Raw genomic sequence first — 10,256 nt, forward strand, 5'->3', positions numbered from 1 at the left:
TTATACACTGTCAGAGTTAAGGGGAGACCTTGGAATTTAAAAGTTTGAGAACCACTGGCCTAGAAAAGGAAGCCCCACCCATCCCCCCATATACCTTCACACCACAGCAAGAACATCAAACTGTTGTCATCAAAAGCCCTGACACTGATGTGGCAGTGATTGCTGTAAGTCTTCAAAGAGCTTTACAGTGTAGCTTGTATTTTTTCACGGGAGTAGGCAACAGAACGAGGATCATAGACGTGGCTAAGGTGGCAGCAGCTCTTGGCAACAGTGTTTGTTCTGCACTCATTGGCATCCATACCTTCACAGGTTGTGACTCGACCAGTGCCTTTCATGGCAAGGGCAAAAGGAAGACATTTTCTCTTGCTTGTCAGAAAGACGAATACCTGACTGCGTTCTCAAATCTGGGCAGCAGTTTTAACCTTGACCAGTCTACGTTCAAAACACTGAGCAAATATGTGTGCCACCTGTATGGACAGGCATCTGCCAAAGACGTGAACGATGCAAGATACAAAGCATTCTGTATGGCATCGTCAGCTTTGCCAGAACTGTCCATTCCCCCAACAAGTGATGCCCTCCACCAACACTGCAAAAGGGCAAACTACCAAGCAGCAGTAATGCGACATTCCCTGACTGGTATGATGTGTGCCCCTTCACCCATTGGCAATGGATGGTACATTGAGGATGGGGAGTTAACAGTAAGATGGATGACTAGAAATCCTGCCCCAGATAGTGTGCTGCAGGTAGTCCACTGTGGTTGCAAGACAAGCAAATGTGAAACAGAAAGATGTTCATGTATGTCTGCAAAAATGTCTTGTACTGATTTATGTCACTGCCAGAACTGTGGAAATGTTTCAAAGGAAACAGAAGAAAGAGGTGCATGGGATGATGACACAGATGAAAGTGATATTGATGAGTAATTACGCACCATGTCACCATGTAAAATTTGCCACTTTTGTTTCTTTATCAAGATGTTTGATTATCGAGATGCCACACTGCCATTTTAACGGTAAAGCTTAAATAATGTCTGTATTACCTTTTTTTTCAAATTTGTTTTGGTCTTTTGTGTGTGTTTGTGTGTGTGTGTGTGTGTGTGGGGGGGGGGGGTATAAATGACACATGCTGTGAAACAATTTGCTACTTTAATAAATATTTATCATATTTTATACCAATTTGGGCCTTTACTGCATCTATTTTAATCTTGTCCATTTTTGCCTTATTCCAGTTTTGGGGTGCATGGTAATATTTTGCTAGATTTTAAGCCACTTTTGGCCACGGTGTGTTACTTCTTTTGTACCTTTGATTACATAGAAGGTTGTGACATTTTTTTAATGTATGATACATAAGCTTTTAGCTAAATTTAATAAGTGTGTGCTTCATTGTGCTGGGGCAAATCACTTCAGTTGAATCGTTTTTTAAGAAATTTGCTACATTTCATGATCTAAATTCACATATGAGTATACTAAGGCACCAATATTTGTTTCAGATGTTAGGTATATGTATTTATGATATTTGAGAAAGATTTTGTGTTGCCAAAATGAATAAGACATATTTTACAAGCCAAAACTGCAGCACAAGATTTTCGTTTTTTGTGATTTACCTCTATATACATTTCTGGCTTGTGACAAAATTTGGCTAGGTATCATGTTCTGAACTTTTAACCCAAAGTCCAGAAGGGTATTATCTATGCAAAAATGCATTGAACAAGTTGTGCTTAGACGTGGGAGCGAAATTCATTTTCTAGGCACTTTTTCTCATGTCAGCTCACCGTCTATCTCTGCAAGTCTGTTTCTATGTGAGTGTTTTCCCGTGAATATTTTTGAAGCTATAAAGAGATGTGGGATATGATTCCATGCTGTGTTGCAGGATATTAGACATTGATTCATCGCTCAGTATGTCCAATTCTACATAGCTTTTCAACCCAGAATGCATCAATCAGCCTGTTTTACAACAAATCAACTGCAAAGATCCTAATTCACATTTTGATGGTGAAAACTGCAATTATTGAGATGGTCGCGACATTATTCCTAAACTTTGACCTAAGTTTATATTTGAGAAATGGGGCATAAATAACAAGAGAAGATATTAATATAGTGAGAAATTTATTTAACCAAAATGTTTTCTATTTTTCTTTCTTATACAAAGTTAGTCAGACTCTTTGTTGTGTAATTCTAAAGTTCATTAGAATCCTCCCCTCGGTCATTTCCTTAAAAGTGCCCATCACAGTACGATCAGGCATAAAAATGATGTTAAAAAAAAAAAAAAAAAATACAATTAAAAAAATAAATAATAAAAAAAATAAAATATATATATATATATATATATATATATATATAAAATAAATAAACATTTCAAAAATTATAAAAAAATTAAAATAAACATATATATATATATATATATATATATATATATATATATATATATATATATGTATAAAATAAAAAATTCAAAAATTATTAAAAAATTATTAAAAAATTATTAAACAATTATTAAAAAATTATAAAAAAATTATAAAAAAATTATAAAAAAATTATACAAAAATTATAAAAAAATAAAAATAAAAATAAACATATATATATATATATATATATATATGTATGTATATGTTTTATTTTTATTTTATTTATAAAAATAAAAATAAACATATATATATATATATATATATATATATATATATATATATATATATATATATATATATATATATGTTTTATTTTTATTTTATTTATAAAAATAAAAATAAACATATATATATATATATATATATATATATATATATATATATATATATATATATATATATGTTTTATTTTTATTTTATTTTTTATAATTTTTGAAATTTGTATTTTATATATATATATATGTATATATATATATATGTATATATAAAAAATTATAAAAAAATAAAAATAAAAATAAAAATAAACATATATATATATATATATATATATATATATATATATATATATATATATATATATATATATATATATATATATATATATATATATGTTTTATTTTAATTTTATTTTTTTATAATTTTTACACCAGTTAATTGTGTCATTTCCAGAGACAATATAGTTTTACTGAATAGAAATTAACTTTAACTCAAGCCTTAAATGTCAATTTTTTTTACAAGTATATTACTTTTGGATACAAATAAAAGTTGTAACAAGGCAGGTCAATTGCTGAAGAAAACTACATTTACAGTAGGGCTCAAGGATTATAAAAATTAATTGACAAATATTTTTTATTGTCGATTAGTCACTTACTTTACAATTTAAATGTATAGACCGCAAGAAATGTACTATTTTACACTGAATGTCATTGTGACAGTCTCTCATTGTCGTCCGGGTTCCATGGACCACCAAAGAGGGACATGATTTCGAGCAGGGTTGTGACTTTGTTTATTTTTTCAAATAAACCTTAGTGCAGGTTTCTTTTCAGCTCCTCTTCTCTGCTCGCTCTTTGGTTCGCTTTTCAGCCTCCCTCGTCTTCGTCTGCGTCTCCCGCTTGGTCTCTTCTGCTCCTCATGCGCTGCTGGCTCTCCAACTCCTTCTGCTTCGTCGTTCACGGCTGCCGCCTTTTTACACAGTGCGAGGAGATTATCTGATTGTGCCCATGTGGGCGCTCCACGCACTTGATATGATTCACGGCGTCGATTCCCGGCGCGCCCCATCTTGCTGCTTGCTCACCGTCCACGCCTCCTCGCCGCCATCTTGGAGCGGGCTACGGTGTGCCCTGCCTCGCTGTCGGACTGCCGGCCCCGCCTCTCCCCAGTCATGTTTACAGGATATCTTCCACTTTATTGATTTATTTTTCACTGTGGTTATACTGTACATGTTGTGTAATAAAGTAAAACCATTCGCTTCTCAGTGATTTATGTTTATTTCGTTACAATTAAAATTTACTCTAAAAGCTCCAGCACCCCACGCGACCCCAAAAGGGACAAGCGGTAGAAAATGGATGGATGAGGTTTTTAAAAAAGAGCAAAACTGAAGTTGCAAAATCAACGTCAAAATCAAACGCGGATCATAAGCAATAATCGGTTGACTAGTCGACTCATCAAATTAATTATCGCTAACTAGTCGACTATTTAAAACAATCGTTACTTGCAGCCTTAATTACAGTATTTGTATCTTTCGTGACAACTGTGCCATTTTCTCACCAGGCTGAAGAACCAATACACTGTACAGTATTTGGTTAGTACTTTTAAGTAGTAATTGTAAACTAATTGAAGACATAACCTTTTTCCATAACATAATTAACTAAATTAATACACTAAACAGAAAGTACAGCTGAGCTATTTGTCTTGTATTGTCTTCATTGTATTTTGTGCTAATTCAAAATTAAATCGTAGAATAATGTCTGAATTTAACACTTATAAAAACTAAGAGTTGAAGCAAACATTCTTCAACCTTTTGGTGAGTTACTGTATCACCAGATACCCAAATACCCCTGGAGACCTCTGTATCGTCACTAATATACAGTGTAGTGTCACTATCACAAAGTGTAATGTTACTATCCTAGTTTTAGTATCGTAAAGTGTAGTGTCACTATCGTGAAGTGTTGTGTTACTATCAGAAAGTCTAGTGTCACTATCGTAAAGTGTATTGTCACTATCATAAAGTGTAGTGCAGTGTTGCTATCATAAAGTGTTGTGTTACTATACTAAAGTGCATTGTCACTATCATAAAGTGCAGTGTTACTATCATAAAGTGTAGTGTTACTATCATTAAGGGTAGTTTTAGTATCATAAAGTGTAGTGTCACTATCATAAAGTGTAGTGTTACTATTGTAAAGTGTAGTGTTAGTATCCTAAAGTGCAGTGTTACTATCATAAAGTGTAGTGTTACTATCATAGTGTGTAGTGTCATTATCATAAAGTGTAGCATTACTATCATTAAGTGTAGTTTTAGTATCATAAAGTGAGTGAATTATATTTATATAGCGCTTTTCTCTAGTGACTCAAAGCGCTTTTACATGGTGAAACTCATTATCTAAGTTACATTTAAACTAGTGTGGGTGGCACTGGGAGCAGGTGGGTAAAGTGTCTTGCCCAAGGACACAACGGCAGTGACTAGGATAGCGGAAGCGGGGATCGAACCTGGAACACACAAGTTGCTGGCACGGCCACTCTACCAACCGAGGTATACCGCCCCTAAGTGTAGTGTCACTATCATATGGTGTAGTGTTACTATCCTAAAATGTAGTGTTACTATCATAAAGTGTAGTGTCACTATCGTAAAGTGTAGTGTTAGTATCCTAAAGTGCAATGTTACTATCATAAAGTGTAGTGTCACTATCATATAGTGTAGTGTTACTATCATAAAATGTAGTTACTATCATAAAGTGTAGTGTCACTATCATAAAGTGTAGTGTTAGTATCCTAAAGTGCAATGTTACTATCATAAAGTGTAGTGCAGTGTTGGTATCATAACGTGTAGTGTTACAAAACTAAAGTGTGGTGTCACTATCATAAAGCTCGACACACTATATTTATGTTCAACAATGTAGATTTGAGGACAGCACAACAAGAGAGCAGAGTTGCTAAATGACACTTTAAAAAGTGAGCTATCAATACTGCTAAGTGATAGCAGATGTGATAGTCGCATTTAGCTGGACAAAAACAATCTCTAAACATCCCCAATTTCTCCTTTTTTAACAGAAAAATGTCCCTGCGGTAAAAAGTCACATTTGGAGTCTGATTGCCAGAAACTAGGCAGATAATTCTTGCGAGCCGCCACCAAATTGAGGCAGAGTGACAGCCAAAGCAAAAATTATTTAAAGTGGAAAAGTGGAACTGCAATGTAATGACTGTCACGATCGGGGGTGCAGCTTGCTGCGGTGCGTTCTCCCGGAATGCAGTACCGACGGCTCCGGACCACAGCGTGAAGGTAGGATATGATTTAATCTTTGCAAATCATCCAAACTACCAACATACAGGCAAAACAACAAAAAGGCAAGCGTGCCTAACACACGTGAAGCTAAGATAATCACTTAGCGCAGGAATCAAAACTAGGAGCCAAGAAATACCAACGTAACCTGTTGCGTATGCAAACAATGAAGCCACGACGAGTGACCGGAAAAGGCAGGCTTAAATAGAGTCTCTGATGAGCAACAGGTGAACGTAGAAGGCAGGTGAAAAAAATAAGTAACCATGGTGACCAAACAAACTCAGGAGGTGCACAAACAGGAACCAAAGGAGTCCAAAAACAAACTGGACATAACTAAACCAAACATGATCCGGACCACGGATCATGACAATGACATCAATTGGCTTGACTGTTTTTTATTCTCACGGTAATAAAAATATGGGACAAAGTGCGTCCCTTGACAGCTCAATACGGAACAAACTAAAATGATTACAATTCAGTTTTTTAAATGGAGGGTTGGCTACCTTATACCTAATAAGGACAAGGGGTATATAAAATAGATTTTTTTCTTGTAACATGTTTATGGAATTCAAACATTCCATATTTAAAACCACATAAAATATGTAAATGTATTTGTCCTAAAACATTTAAGCATGTTGTACTTTTGGTATGCGCTTCTCCAACTCCCCAACCGTGGACAACAATGTGTGCACTGTGCTTCACATTTTCACCACATTTGCATCAGTCATGCTGTTTTTATAGCAACTCATAAGGAAGTAAGATGAAACAAAGATGAAGGCCAGTATGAGACATACAGTGATACAAATAGCCGCATCTTATTTGCATACTCGCCTGCTTCTCCATTGTGTCGGGACCACACACACAAAAAAAATCCCTCATTGCGTCCTTAGTCATCCTCCATTCATGCAAACTTCTGCTATCTACTCTACTGTTGATGCAAAAGAGGAAGTTGTATTTACAAAGGCAACTTCCACAGGTAAGCGTTTGTTTAAAAGCGTCTTAAGCCTTCCCACACCCTCCGTATTGCCCTCCTGTCACTCTTTCTTCAAAGGAATGTGTTGGCAGGGTCACCTCTTGAAAGCCTCTACAATGGACTACTTGCAGATTTGGGGAAGTCTGTGCTTTCCACAGTAACGGTCACAGCAGAGAGGAGAGAAGGCGTAAAGATAAAGACAGAAGCGATAAAGGATAATCAAACACTGAGAAAATATTGTATGTTCCTACTTTGGGATTAAAATAGCAATGGATGACTGCACACAGAGACGTCCTTATATTACTTAGTATCTTTTTTTGTTTAAATAAATAAACTTTACGAATAATAATAATAATGATGATGACAATGATGGTAATGTTTTTGGACTCAAGTAGCGGTGTTTACAAATAAAATAATCATATTAAATTAAAGTAAAAACAAAAACCGAATAAGAATCAAAATATTTATCGAGATATTTTATCGGTCTGTTGTGGCCAGTGCCCTGTACTTTGCAGTGGTTTGTTGGGGGAGCAGCACCAGCAAAATGGACTTAAACCGGATTGACAAACTGATCCGGAAAGCCGGCCAAACTATTGGCACGCAGTTGGAGGCGTTTGTGTCAGTGAGGGACAGGAGGACACTGGACAAACTGCTCGCCATCATGGACAATCCTGCCCACCCACTCCACCAGACAATTGAGGGACAGCGGAGCTCATACTCCAACAGGCTCCTTCAGCTTCATTCCTACAGTGTTCGATTCAACAACTCCTTCATTCCGCACTCCATCCAGCTGTATAATCACTCGCCATACAGCAATAGATGATATCTGTCTATTACCTGACCGCTTCTATGTTAGGTACCTCTCTTTGTTTATAATGTATATTTTCTGCTGGATCTACTCTCTATTTTATGCTGCAGATGTTACATATACTTTAAAGGCCTACAGAAACCCACTACTACCGACCACGCAGTCTGATAGTTTATATATCAATGATGAAATCTTAACATTGCAACACATGCCAATACGGCCGGGTTAACTTATAAAGTGCAATTTTAAATTTCCCGCGAAACTTCCGGTTGAAAACGTCTCGTATGATGATGTTTGCGCGTGACGTCACTGAGTGAACGGAAGTATTTGGACCCCATTGGATCCAATACAAAAAGCTCTGTTTTCACCACATAATTCCACAGTATTCTGGACATCTGTGTTGGTGAATCTTTTGCAATTTGTTTAATGAAAAATGAAGACTGCAAAGAAGAAAGTTGTAGGTGGGATCGGTGTATTAGCGGCGGACTACAGCAACACAACTAGGAGGACTTTGAGGTGGATAGCAGACGCGCTAGCTGCCGACCTCACCTTGACTTCCTCGGTCTCCGGGCCGCCGACCGCATCTATGATCGGGTGAAGTCCTTCGTCGCTCCGTCGATCGCTGGAACGCAGGTGAGCACGGGTGTTGATGAGCAGATGAGGGCTGGCTGGCGTAGGTGGATAGCTAATGTTTTTAGCATAGCTCTGTCGAGGTCCCATAGCTAAGTTAGCTTCAATAGCGTCGTTAGCAACAGCATTGTTAAGCTTCGCTAGCCTGGAAAGCATTAACTGTGTATTTACAGGTCCAGGGTTTAATAGTATTGTTGATTTTCTGTCTATCCTTCCAGTCAGGGGTTTATTTCTTTTGTTTCTATATGCATTCAAGCCCGATGTGCTATCACATTAGCTCCGTAGCTAAAGAGATTCGCCGATGTATTGTTGTGGAGATAAAAGTCACTGTAAATATCCATTTCGCGTTCTCGACTCTCATTTTCAAGAGGATATAGCATCCGAGGTGGTTTGAAATACAAATCCGTGATCCACAATAGAAAAAGGACAAAGAGTGGAATCCAATGAACCCTTGTACCTAAGTTACGGTCAGAGCGAAAAAAGATACGTCCTGCACTGCACTCTAGTCCTTCACTCTCACGTTCCTCATCCACGAATCTTTCATCCTCGCTCAAATTAATGGGGTAATCGTCACTTTCTCGGTCCGAATCGGTCTCGCTGCATTGTAAACAATGGGGAAATGTGAGGAGCCCTTCAACCTGTGACGTCACGCTATTTCCGGTACAGGCAAGGCTTTTTTTATCAGCGATCAAAAGTTGCGAACTTTATCGTCGATGTTCTCTACTAAATCCTTTCAGCAAAAATATGGCAATATCGCAAAATTATCAAGTATGACACATAGAATGGATCTGCTATCCCCGTTTAAATAAAAAAAATTCATTTCAGTAGGCCTTTAATATTGTACATGGTAATTGTTATATATTGTACATATTATATAAAAATATAACATAATATAATATATCAGTATATATCATATACTGTATATATAATATGTAAATATTACATATATGTTATATTTTATATTGCTACTACGGTACATTTTTTGTCTACTGCATTATCCTTTCCATCCTTACACTTTCCATCCTTTGTAACTGAGCTACTGTGTGGAACAATTTCCCTTGTGGATCATTAAAGTTTGTCTAAGTCTAAGTCTAAAATAAAACAGACGCATGAGTGACTTTGTGTGAATGGAAATACTATTAATTTGGCAATACTATACATTTTTTGCATGCACACATGAAAGGATGGACTTATGTGCAGATAGCCAAATGGGACAAATAGATGGATGTCAGTACGGATACGTAAAACAGATGGATTGGAGACAAAATGAGACAGACGAAAAGATTAATGAATGAATGACAAAAGGGTGGACAGCTTGACGGATAGACACTCAGCTGCCCAAACAGATTGACAAAGTAATAAATGGGTGGAAAGACAAACAGACAGATTTACAAATGAGTGGAGGGATTTATGGATAATTAAATAAATCACTGTTCGATGGACATGCAGATGGACCGGAGAATGGATGAAGCAAACGGCAGACATGGAGGTCAGCAACGACAAGTGGATAACTATGGTCGGAGATGGAGATGGACCGATTAATGGATAGACAGACGGACTAATGATGGGTGGAGGGATGGATGGGTGGGTGGATAAACGGACAGACGGGTGAAGGATGGGTGCATGGATGGATGAATGGGTGGGTGGGTGTTTCGATGGAGGAATTGATAGATGGAGGAGAAAGCGGGGATGGATAGAGATGGATTAAATAATCATTTTTTTCTTTGCAAAATAACAAAATTAACAGAATGGAATGTATATTTTTCTGAAATAAAAATAGCTTCTGCTTTCCTGGATGGATGGGTGGATGCTTGGATGCATGGATAGATAGATAGATAGGTTGATAGATGGATGGATGGGTGGGTGCATGGATGCATGGATGGATGAATTGATCGGTTGGTGGGTGGGTGTGTGGGTGGTTGAACGGATAGACAAATAAATGAAGGGT

General features: G+C 36.7%; 1 protein-coding gene across 1 annotated transcript in view; it reads right to left on the reverse strand.

Moving 5' to 3' along the window:
- The window catches only part of LOC133660167 (tumor necrosis factor receptor superfamily member 11B-like), a 57,272-nt gene that overhangs the window by 44,127 nt on the left and 2,889 nt on the right, over positions 1–10,256 (reverse strand). The window lies entirely within an intron of this gene.

This window comes from Entelurus aequoreus, linkage group LG11 (assembly GCF_033978785.1).
Source record: "Entelurus aequoreus isolate RoL-2023_Sb linkage group LG11, RoL_Eaeq_v1.1, whole genome shotgun sequence".
In the NCBI taxonomy this organism is placed as follows: domain Eukaryota; kingdom Metazoa; phylum Chordata; class Actinopteri; order Syngnathiformes; family Syngnathidae; genus Entelurus; species Entelurus aequoreus.